This window comes from Gossypium hirsutum, chromosome A06 (genome assembly GCF_007990345.1).
Source record: "Gossypium hirsutum isolate 1008001.06 chromosome A06, Gossypium_hirsutum_v2.1, whole genome shotgun sequence".
In the NCBI taxonomy this organism is placed as follows: domain Eukaryota; kingdom Viridiplantae; phylum Streptophyta; class Magnoliopsida; order Malvales; family Malvaceae; genus Gossypium; species Gossypium hirsutum.
Window position 1 is genome coordinate 34,539,375 of NC_053429.1, and position 13,001 is coordinate 34,552,375.

Genomic DNA, 13,001 nt, shown 5'->3' on the forward strand with positions numbered 1-13,001 from the left:
ATTCAAGGATGCATCACTGAAGATTACGAACTCCTTTCCCCGCTCAGGTTGAACTAACACTGGAGCTTCAGTCAACAACGCTTTCATTTTCTCAAAACTTTGTAGGCACTTCTCTATCCATTCGAACTTAACATCCTTTTGTAGCAACTTCTTCATTGGAGTGGCAATCATCAAAAATTATTAACAAACCATCTGTAATAACCGGCCAAGCCTAAAAAGCTTCTGACATCTGTCACATTCTTCGGCGGTTTCCAGTCAACAATGGCTGAAATCTTACTCGGGTCAACTCTAATATCATCTCCAGAATCAATATGTCCTAAAAACCCAACTTCACGAAGCTAAAATTTGCTTTTACTAAACTTGGCATACAACTATTTGTCCCTCAAATTCTACAAAATAATTCTCAAGTGCCCAGCATGTTCTGCCTCATCTCTTGAATAAATCAAAATATCATCGATGAACACCACAACAAATTTATCCAAATAAGGCCGAAATATGCTATTCATTAAATCCATAAACACGGTAGGAGCATTTGCTAACCCAAATGGCATAACGAGGAATTCGTAATGGCCATACCTTGTTCTAAAAGCAGTCTTAGGCACATCTGATTCTTTAACCCACAACTGATAGTAGCCAGACCTCAAGTCTATCTTTGAAGATACTGTGGCTCCCCTCAATTGATCAAATAGATCATCAATCCTTGGCAAAGGATACTTGTTCTTTATTGTCACCTTTTTGAGCTGCCCATAATCTATACATAGTCTCATCGAACCATCTTTCTTTTTAACAAATAACACAGGAACACCCCAAGGTGAAAAACTCAGTCTCGCGAAACCCTTATCAGTTAACTCTTGTAATTGAACCTTCAACTCTTTTAATTTTGTTAGGGCCATCCTATACGGGGCAATCGAAATAGGTGCAGTACGAGGAGTCAAATCAATGCCAAACTCTACTTCTTTAATAGGAGGTAACCCCGGTAATTCTTCCAGAAACACATCTGAATATCCGGTAATTCTTCCAGAAACACATCCGAATATTCACATACTACCGGTACTGACTCAATCTTTAACTCAAACTCTTTAGTGTTCAGCACAAAGGCGAGGTAAGCTTCGTACCCTTTTCTTATACGTCTCTGAGCAGACATGGAAGAAATCACTGCAGGCATGCCATTTAATTCATCTGGTTCAACCTGAAGAACATTACCATTCTCACATTTCATTTCGGTAAACTTTCTTCCATAATTCACTACCACATCATGAGTGGTCAACCAATCCATACCAATAATTACATCAAATTCATCGAACGGTAATAGCATAAGATTAGCCGGGAAATAATGACCTCTAATCATTAAAGGGCAATTTTTACACACTTTATCAACTAACACATACTTGCCTAATGGATTTGACACCTTTACTACGAATTCAGTAGGTTCAACAAATAAGTTCATACTAGACAGCAACATTATGCAAATATATGAATGGGTAGACCCCGGATCAATTAAAGCAACAACAGAAGTTTCATAGATAGAAAATGTACCCATAATTACATCAAGAGATGAGGCCTCTTTGCGAGCACGAATGGAATAGGTCCGTGCAGGTGCCCTGCCCTTGGGTCTCATAGCAGACTTTCTAGGTGCACCTTTACTACTTGTTCCACTACCTAGATTCCTTTGAGGTTTTCCCTTATTAGCAGTACTATCTGACCTTGTTCCTTAGAGATTTCCTCTTTTCGTCCTCTCGGGGCAGTCCCTAACAAAGTGATTAGGGGAACCGCACCTAAAAAAGTTCTATCATTCCCTTGACAATCACCAAAGTGGCGTCTCCCACATTGTGGACAGCTTGATCTATCTGGTCGAGCATTCCCAACATTGTCAATTGAGGTAGTCTGAGCTTTCGAAACCGTGTACTATTTACTCCCATTCTTGCTCGAATACCCAGCAGAGGCATTAGATCGAGTAGTAAACTCTCTCAACTTTTTAGATGAAGATTGAAAAGATTTGCTCAGTTGCCTCTTTTTCAAGTCTTGAGACACCAAATTAGCTTTCCACCTTTCTTTGGCCCATTCTTCGGCCTTGCATGCTCTTTCGATCGAGACTACAAACTTTTTCAACTCAAGGATGCCAACCAACAATCGGATTTTTTCGTTCAACCCGTCCTTAAATCTTTTACACTTGATGGCTTCGCTAGATACACATTTCTGAGCATAATTGCTCAACCTCACAAACTCACGCTCATACTCAATAACTGCCATTTTTCCCTATTACAACTCGAGGAACTCCATCCTCTTTTAATCCATAAACCTTTGATTGATATATTTCTTGCGAAATTCCTCTTGGAAAAACTCCCAAGTCACTTTCTCCTTATCGACAAGAGGGTATTCCACCACTGGTAAGCAGAATCTCTTAGAAGCGATACCACGCACTTCATGCACTCCTCTTGTGTGCATGACAACTCATCCAAGACTCAGATGGTGTTCTCGAGCCAAAACTCTGCACTTTTCGGATCATCATCAATGTTAGCTCAAAACTCCTCAGCTCCTTGCTTTCTAATTCAATCAGCCAAAGGCCTTTCCTTTCTCACTATCTTGACAACTTGGGGAGCTACAGGGGTAGGCTGAGAAATAGGAGGGGTGGGGGAGGTTGAACACCCAGGTTTACCCGAACAAACTCAGTGTACCAATTATTCATCATGTGGAGAAAGGCTTCTCTGCCTCCTTCTCCTCTACTAATCATCTCGGGTCTACTATCAGCTGGCACTGCTCCTTTGGCGGGAGTAGGCACGTTACTTTCTACATCGTCAGCAACTGCTTGTTCAGGATCCATTTACTATATAAAACATAATTTTAACTGTCAGGAGTTGTCGCACTATCATAATACACGTATGGCATGTATAGCTAGACTTCCACACTTGCTACGTAGTCCTAGAACCAACTAAACCGCAGCTCTGATACCAATAAATGTAACAGCCCTTTCCCGTGTCTAATGCAGGGACAGGATACGAGGCATTACCAGACTTAAACATACACTACTATGTAAAATCGGGCCATAAAATTTTGTTCAAATTTAAAATTTATTCGAGAACATGCATATCGTCCCTTATATGGGCCTACAAGGCCCAAAACTACATCGGGGCTGGCTCGGGACTAAACCGTGAACTTTAGAAAACTTTTCTTAAAAAAGGGTCACACGTCCATGTGGACACAATGACATGCCCGTGTCCCCAGGCCGTGTAACTTTCTGTTTATGACATCAACATAAATTTAATATCACACGGCCAAGTTACACGCCCATGTGCTAGGCCGTATGGCAAATTTAATTTTCACATTTAAAGTGCAGACTTACACGGCCTGGGCACACGCCCATGTCCTCAGGTCATGTCCTCCACACGGCTGAGACAAACGGCCGTGTCTTTGCTCATGTGGTTACTACCATGCATACTGACTTGTAAAACTAGGGTGTAGGGGACACACGACCGGACTGCACACCCATGGGGCTGGCCGTGTGTCACACACAGCCTAGCCACATGCCCGTGTGTCTACTCGTATGGAAAAATTTGAGGCTATTTTCCAAGCCCTCTTGTCACCCTTAACAACCCCAACATACACTCATATGCCAATGGTGGTTAACATGGCATAAAAAGGTTACTTAGACATGCACAGCTTTAACTCATGCATCATAAATTCATATCAAGTTTGCCTAATTGGGACTCATTGACTTGTTAAGTTCATTCAATACATTTCTTTACCTTTATTAATATAGTGACCATACCAATTGGCATCATTTATCCTTCAAAAATAAATTTCACATTTTATCAACCATTTGGCACACACCACAAAAGTAACAACACATCACATGCATGTAACAATATTTAGGTATTTCAACCCAATAATCAATATGAGCCATATTTCATGGCCACATACAAAATGAAATAATATACCAAAAGGAGGCATCACTTTGGCTAACAAATATAACACATATAACAAAATACTAATTCCCCTATACATGACATACTTAAATGTAGTAAACTAATTATACTCCAAAAGATTTGTTGATAGTGTGACTCAAGCCCTAATGTCCATAATCCTCGAGCTAGCTTAACGATGCTAAAAGAAAAAGGAAAAGAGAGAAGGGTAAGCACAGGGCTTAGTAAGTTGCATGTAAATAAATAACAACATAAGTCAAGATATCAATGGATTAAACATATTATCAATTATCACCACAATGTCATACTACACACATGAACATAATCAAAATTGACATTAAATGTCATTAAACATCAAACTTATCTTACTCCATTCTACTCATGCTAAATTTCACATCATGAATCTCGTTCAATACTTATGAGGCTTACGTAAATACCTGTACCATATATTCATACTCATATCACTCCATTTCTTAACCCAACATCTTGAATGGCCCGTTGAACCAATAGAATACTAAAGGACACTCGGTATTGTCATACACCAATTAAAGTACCAATGCCATGTCCCCGACATGATCTCACATGAATCCACATATCATCGCTGATGTCATGTCCTAGACATGGTCTTACACTAGCACACATATCATCGCTGATGTCATGTCCTAGACATGATCTTACACTAGCACACATATCATCGCTGATGCCATGTCTCAGACATGGTCTTACACTGGCACACATATCATCATCGATGCCATGTCCCAAACATGGTCTTACACTGGCACACATATCACCACTGATGCCATGTCCTAGACATGGTCTTACATATGCACATATATCATCACTGATGCCGTGTCCCAGACATGGTTTTACACAGGCACATTAAGCACGGTGTCAAGACATCCAAGTCCTAAGTATTCCTTTGGGTCACCCGGGCTTCTAAGACACGAGGCTATCACTAAACTTCCATTGGATCATCACAAGTCAAATTTATTAAAACATACATACATGTATCATATAATGTCGAATATTAAATATGTAATACTGAAGTTGTTGAATTACTTACACACAACTTACCTTAATGCAAAATTTGGCAAATTTGTGATTTACTCCAAAACCTTGCCATTTTCTCGGTCAAGGTCTATCTCTCGTCCGTCTTGATCTATAATAGCATATTTAGCTTAATACACGCATTATTCATTTTAGTCCAAAATCACGATATGGAAAAATTACAATTTTTCCCCTAAAATTTTACAAAATTACAAAATTGCCCCTAGGCTCGTAAAATGAAAAGTACCCATTTTTCTCATTATTCAAGCCTAGCCAAATCATTTTCCCTCTTATACCAACCAACATTTTTCATTTATTCACACATTTACACATAGTTTCTACAACTTTTACAAGTAGGTCCTTTTTATCAATTTCACCAAAAACCACCTAGTAAAAATTGTTTATCACACCTTAAACCTTCATATTCTTCCATTGGACATCAAAGCACAAGAATGTCATTCATGGGTACATTTTTTAACATGAACCCTAGCTCAAATTAAAGGTAGAAATGGCTAAATCGAGCTACGAGGATTTCAAAAGTATAAAGAACATTAAAAACAGGGCTATAATGCACTTACTTTGAGCTTGAAAGATGAAAGAAACCCTAGTTATGGCTTCTTGTAAAATTTGGCCAAGGAGGATGAAGATGGAATCAAATTTTGACTATTTTTCCATTTTAATTGTTTTATTAACCAATGGACCAAAATGCCCTTCCATTATAACTCTTATATTTTATCCCTCCTATGTTTGTTTTTTGTCCATAGTGACATGTAATGGTTTAATTTCCAAATAAGGACTTCAAATTTCAAATCTCATCAAAATTAAGCCCTTAAATCAACTAGAACACATGTTTTTCACTTATTGCAATATAATCCTAATAACTCAATTGGACACTTTATCAGTAAAATTTCTCATGATATTTTCACACAGGCATGCATATATATCATGGACCTCATAACATTCATAAAATGATTATTTCTATCTCAGATTTGTGGTCTCTAAACCATTATTCCAACTAGGCCCTAATTCAGGATGTTACAAAAGGATACCCGATAAGCCTTATATAAAAGGGTAAAATGTCGATGCTATGTCCCGGACATGGTCTTATACTGGCTCTCATACATCGGTGCCAATGCCATGTCCCAAACATGGTCTTACACTAACACATAAAACAATGCTGATGCCATGTTCCAAAATAGTCTTACACTGGCTCGCATATTGAGGCCGATGCCATATCCCAGACATGGTCTTACACTGGCTCTCATAATGTGGCCGATGCCATGTCCCAGACATGGTCTTATACTAGCACACATATCAACACCGATGCCATGTCCCAGACATGGTCTTACACAAGCACACATATCAACGCCGATGCCATGTCCCAGACATGGTCTTACACGAGCACACATATCAACCAAATGTCTTGGCACGGATATCCAATCTATTCCTAAGGTTCAACCGGGAGTTTTACCATAACAAATCTCGTCATACATATTCCATGTAATATCACTCTTTAACACCAAGTTACCATTCATTACAATGTCATAAAACATCATAGACATATGTTTTAGGTGATTGCATATACATAGCTTACAATATAATTTCGTGACGCATAACACGCTTACAATATAATTTCGTGACGCATAACACCATCACGTACATAGTGCCACAAACATATAATTCAACGCATCCGCATTTTCATATCAATTCAGATTGCAATCACAAATCACAATAACATTATTGTCTTATCAATTTTATCATATGACTCGTTTGTCGATTCCTCATCGAGTATGTTCGTAACAAATCATATAAATTATATAATAATAATTAGGCATTTTAATTCAAAAAAGACATTGCATTATTATTATCACACGAACTTACCTCGAATGCAAAAATGGCTAATTATTCCCTTTTTGTCCACTTTCTTAATTTAAGCCCGAATCTCAATTTTCTTGATCTAACATTTCAAATATAGCTTACTTATTACTCGCAATATTCAAATTGACCCAAAAATCTTACTTTTGCAAATTTATAATTTTACCCGTAAACTTTCACTTATTTGTAAATTAGTCCCTAGACTCGAAAAATAAAATTCATTCAATTTATCCCAACCCAAGCCTAGCTGAATATTTATCTTACTTACAGCAACCCATATTTCATTATTTCACACCTTTACCATCTATTTTACCACTTTTATAAAATGGTCCATTTTAGGTGTTTTCATGAAAATTCCTTTCACAAAAGTTGTTAATTAAACAACCAAGATTTATTTTCTTTCATAGAAATTCAGTAAAAAAACATGAGTATTCACATGGAAAAATCATAGGCTCTCAACCATTTTGTAAACTAGTCCCTCCATTAGTTAGCTTAAGCTACAAGGGTTACAAAGATACAAAAATTATCAAGAAAGACCTTCAAAAACACTTACTTGCAAGAGAACTAAGTGGCTAAAAGTTTGGGCTCTCAAAACCCCCATGTTTGCTGCCATTTTCGGTGGATGAAGAAGAAAGATGAAAAGATGACAACCTTTTTCCTTTTTGTTTTATTTTATTACCAAATAAGTCACCTAATGCCCACCAAACTTTGACTTTTCAATTTCTTCGTCTCCATGTTCAGCCACTAATGTTTATTGGTCTATTTGCTCACTGAGTACCTCTAATTGAGTGTTCCATAGCTATTTAACAACATTAGCTTGTAGAACAAATCTTTTGCACTTCATGCGATTTAGTCCTTTTTCGCAATTAAGCACAAAATCGCTAAAATTAATTCACCAAATTTTTCATACACTCATATAATCATGCTATAACACATAAAATAATAAAAATAATTTCCTTGACCTTAGATTAATGTTTCCGACTAGGCCCAAAATCAGGGTATTACAATTCTCCCACATTAGGAATTTTCGTCCCCGAAAATATTTCCAGAAAAGTGGTTTAGTTTTCGCAAAAACTTCTCTTCTCATAATAATTGTCACAAAACTCTCACTCAGTTGTACCTTCAATACTTATCTCTCTATTTTCTCATACTCGAATCATGAGTGATCCTTTCACTGTACAACACATCGACTGAATCTCACTTCTATTGAAGAGTTCATACACATGAAAGGTTAGATCCATGTCATCGTAACACGTATACACACGTACTTCAATCTTTTCGAATTCAAATAGTGAAACTAGCCATTTCATCTCGGCCTTATTCTCTTTATAATTTAATATGGCCCGATAGCTTGCGGACTCAACTCTCAGTTGCTCTTAAATTTCAAAGTCTCTTTTAGCTTCTTCAAGAAATCATGATATAAAACCCAGATTTCAATTCGATTAATGAAGACTTAGCACTCCAAGAATACCATTATAGAGACATGAAATCCCATTAATTTGATAAGTGAAAATTTTTCGTACATACCGGCAAAATTTTACAGATCTCATCAAATATTTAATCAACAAGCCACATAACATTTTTTTTCCTCTTTACAAGATAGGGGAAATTCCTGGTATGGCCTCGAGAATGATCCTTTTCTTATTTCCATTCTAATATCAATACTGACGGAGGTAGTTCTACTAAAACCTATTGTTCAGCATTAACTCCATTAACATTTCAATTACTGATACACAAAGATCAGAAATATCGAGTTCCAAACTCGATGACTAAGACACTATTTTCGTGAGAGTTCTTGTAGAATCTCTGTATAAGTTTTGGATTTTTCTATCCAAGTACTTGTAATCAAAATTTGCTTCCTCAAAGGTCATTCGATACTATCTCATCATCTTTTAATACCCAAAGTCATTTTCACTATATCAAACTTAGATCTTTCTATAACATTAGATACTTTAAGCTATCACGTTGCCTTATAGTCTTAAAACACTTCACAATTCATTCAGCAACACATTACTGAAATCAAGAAGTCTTTGCCGATGTCAAATCCTTACACGAAAATTTAAGAAATCCAAATACTAAGGTCACCACATTACCAATAATCAAACCAAAAGCATAATCATAGTCAACATAGTCATCATAAGCCAAAGAACACACTTTAGACATGAGCCAAGATTGACAATTTATGAAATAAAGATGACATGAAAACCAAGATGAAGAAATCCAAATTGGAAAATTCCAAAATAAAGAAATCCAAGATGCGATACCGTATCGAAATATCGAGAACATAGCTCACAAGAAAGTATGAAAGATTTCCATAATCCCCCAAAGAAAAGAAGTCTAGAAAAACATCATTCAGACCCACTGGATTAGATGTAACAATAACAATGTACCTTCCCATATATAAATCAGATAAAGCAATATTTAGAATAAATAGATTCATAGCTTCGTACACATTTTCCCATCCATTCGCAATAGACGAAATGTATTAGAATGCCAGAGGACATTAGAGCAACATAGATTATAATCAGTCATGCTGGCAATGCTTTAATCTAATATCATGATTAGAAAACATCCCCACATAACAAGAATTTCATCAGAGGATCAATAGCCATAGGAATATTTCTGATAACAAATAAACATATAGAACACCTCAGAAGAGACTGTCATAATATGTTCAGCCATCACAAACTTCATATTATTCTTCTCACTAAAGGAGATCAGTTTTGAAGAAATTTTGATTAATAAATTTCTTGACATCGTATCAGAATAGATCGATTTACCGATGTTAACTTCTTCACCAACTGTGATATTGCGTGAATCACGAAATTTTCTGGGTCGATCTGATACCTTACTAATTCTGGCTTCACTTATCAACCTGTTCTCAATCTTTGATTATATTCATAGCTATTCTATCACTAAACTCTTTGGTTTCACACTTGTGAGTTTATTCAATACATTTCTCACAAAATTCCATTACAAAACACCACGCTGGTAAGGGGAAGGGTGAGGTCACAAGGTCCCTAACTCGCCTCTCATATACATAAACATATGACACAACTTTCATCATCAAAGTAACTTAGTCACAATTATATCATTAGGCAAACTATCGTTCACATTTGTATTTCACAGATTTTCTGGTTATCTTATTCAATCAAGTTCACTTATGACTTTTTATGAATTTCGAATGTCTTTTCTCGTCACATTCACTTAATCAAACATATCAAACACATAACATCATGTGAGGGCCAAAAATATGAATAAATGTATCACAGCCAACAATTTTATCTCGCACATCATCATATACATATCATTACAATCATATAAATCAATCCAATCGATTTAATACATTTACTTAAACTATACGAGTTCGCCAATCATAATTATTCAAATAAGTATACATGGACATTCATTCCACCAATATTTTTGGTAAGTTACCTGAACCATGCATTCACTTGAGTAAATCAGTCTTCTACATCATGGAATTATTGATCAATCGTATATAAGCTTATTATGTCGCCTACACATTCTATTTCATGTTTCTCATGTCTCATATATGTACATACGTATATATATATCATAAATTCTTATTTGTATCTTTCTGAGTTTTAACTCATCATAATTGCACTTTAATCAATTAGCTTAGTACCACTATCAACATGGTCGGGTGTAGCTCGGTCGGAAAGTACCTTTGTCTAAACAAGATGGTTCTCATTCGCGTCGGGAGACATCACACTATCACAAATCCATGGCATGTATGGCTAAACTTTCACACATGCTAGGTTAGCTCGCGAATCGACTAAACCATAGCTCTGATACCACTAAATGTAACACCCTTTGCTCGATTCTGAGGCTGGGACAAGGTACGAGACATTACCGAACTTAAACGTACACAACTAGGTAAAATCGAGCCATAAAATTTCGTTCAAATTAAAAAAAAATCATTCATATTCATAATGTCCCTTACATGGGCTTACGAGGCCCAAAACATAAGTCGGGGATGGTTTGGGACTAAACTGAGAACTTACAAACTTTTACAACAGTTAGAAAATTTTCATATTTTGGAGAGTCACACGCCCGTGTGGGCAGACCGTGTGATCACACACGCCTGTGTGGCTTAGGACACTGTCGTGTCCTCCACTCGTGTAACTCTCTGTTTATGATGTTAGCAACGATATAGGGTCACACAGCCAAGTCACACCCGTGTGCTAGACCGTGTCCTCCTCACATATGAGACATATGGTCGTGTCTCTACCTGTGTGGCCCAAAAAATGGCTATTCACTAAGCCACTTGGCACCCTCATTAGCACTTACTTAAACATAACTTCAATGGCACTTTTTGAGTCAATTTCAGATTGATTTATTCATGCATAAGGCACCATACTTTACCTAGTTTAAACTTATCAACTTCATGCCACAATTATCATTAACACATTCTTAGACTTCATACTTATGCTAAGGTCTATCCATAGACCAATTTAGTCACTTTTAAACCATCAAGTAATCTAGGGCACATTCACAATTCATCCATACCAAACACACATGACCACACCCTATGAAACCTTTTAGCACATGCATGCATATATGGATAGGTTTAAAAACCAATAACCACAATGAGCCGCATCACATGGCCATATACAAAACAAATCATATTCCCATTATGAGCCAATACATTTGGCCAAATCAAATGACACATATCGAATATATTTCATAGACTTGAAGTGCTTGAAATCATTTATACCCTTCAGTAGCTGGATAGTGTGATAGAATCTCCGACAATCTAGCATCTGTGACACTATGAGAAAAAGGAAAGGAAAGGGGAAAGCTATATAGCTTAGTAAGTCCATATGAAAATAATAAGTAATTTATTAACATGTTTTTAACAATTCTCACAACATGTTCACAAGTTAATACAATCATAATTGCACAAAATTCTACTATTTACTCTTGTTCATCTCAATCTATCTACTCGAGTCATAGTCAGTAAATTATTTATATCTTGAGCTACGGAACTCCAAATTAAAATTCACTAATTTTTCCTGAAATTAAACTCAAATATCTTCTTACCATAAAATTTTTCAAATTTTTTGTCTAGCCAATAAGTACAGTTTATTCTTTAAAATCTTCCCTATTCTGCTATTTGGCAGTTTCAACCCTTCTTCACTAAAAATTAATTATCTCACAATACGAAATCCAGATAATGTTCTCGTCTATTTCTCTTGAAAATAGACTCATTAAGGATTTAGTTATATGAATTCTAACCCATAATTATTTTCATACAAATTTGAATGATTTTCTAAAGTTAAGACAAGGGAACCCGAAATCACTCTATCCCTGTCTCATAGAAATCCAAATATCTCATAACATGAAATTCGTTTTCTTACACTGTTTCTTTGATGTGAAACTAGACTCGATAAGATTTAATTTCATGTTTTATTCAACCTCTAACTCAATTTCCACATTTTTTTATGGATTTTCAAATTTGGACTACTGCTGCTGTCCAAAACTGTTTTAGTGTAAAACAATGATAACTAAGTTTATAACACCTTTACAAATCATTTCAACCTTCATCGTAAAAATTCATATTTATACATCATAAGCATAGATCAATAATCACAAGGTCATCACAAAATAATTCTCATGGGCATGACTTACTTATTTGCATCTTTACCAAAGGTGCATCATAAACCGAGATCATTTCTCATGAGTTTTGCACACATACCTATACCACTTGCAACATCATCATAACTTTTCCCAATCATGACACAATCTTTAAATCACCCGTTGAACCAATTGAAATACTAAAGAATACCCAATAAGCCTCATACAAAAAGGTAAAATGTCGATGCCATGTCCCGGACATGGTCTTACACTAGCTCTCAAACATCGGTGCCGATGCCATGTCCCAGATATGGTCTTACACTGACACATATAACAATGCCGATGCCATGTTCTGAACATGGTCTTACACTAGCTCACATATTGAGGCCGATGCCATGTCCTAGACATGGTCTTACACTGGCTCTCATAATGTGGCTGATGCCACGTCCCAGACATGGTCTTACACTAGCACACATATCAACCAAATGTCTTGGCATGGATATCCAATCCATTACTAAGGTTCAACCGAAAGTTTTACCACAACAAATCTCGTCATACATA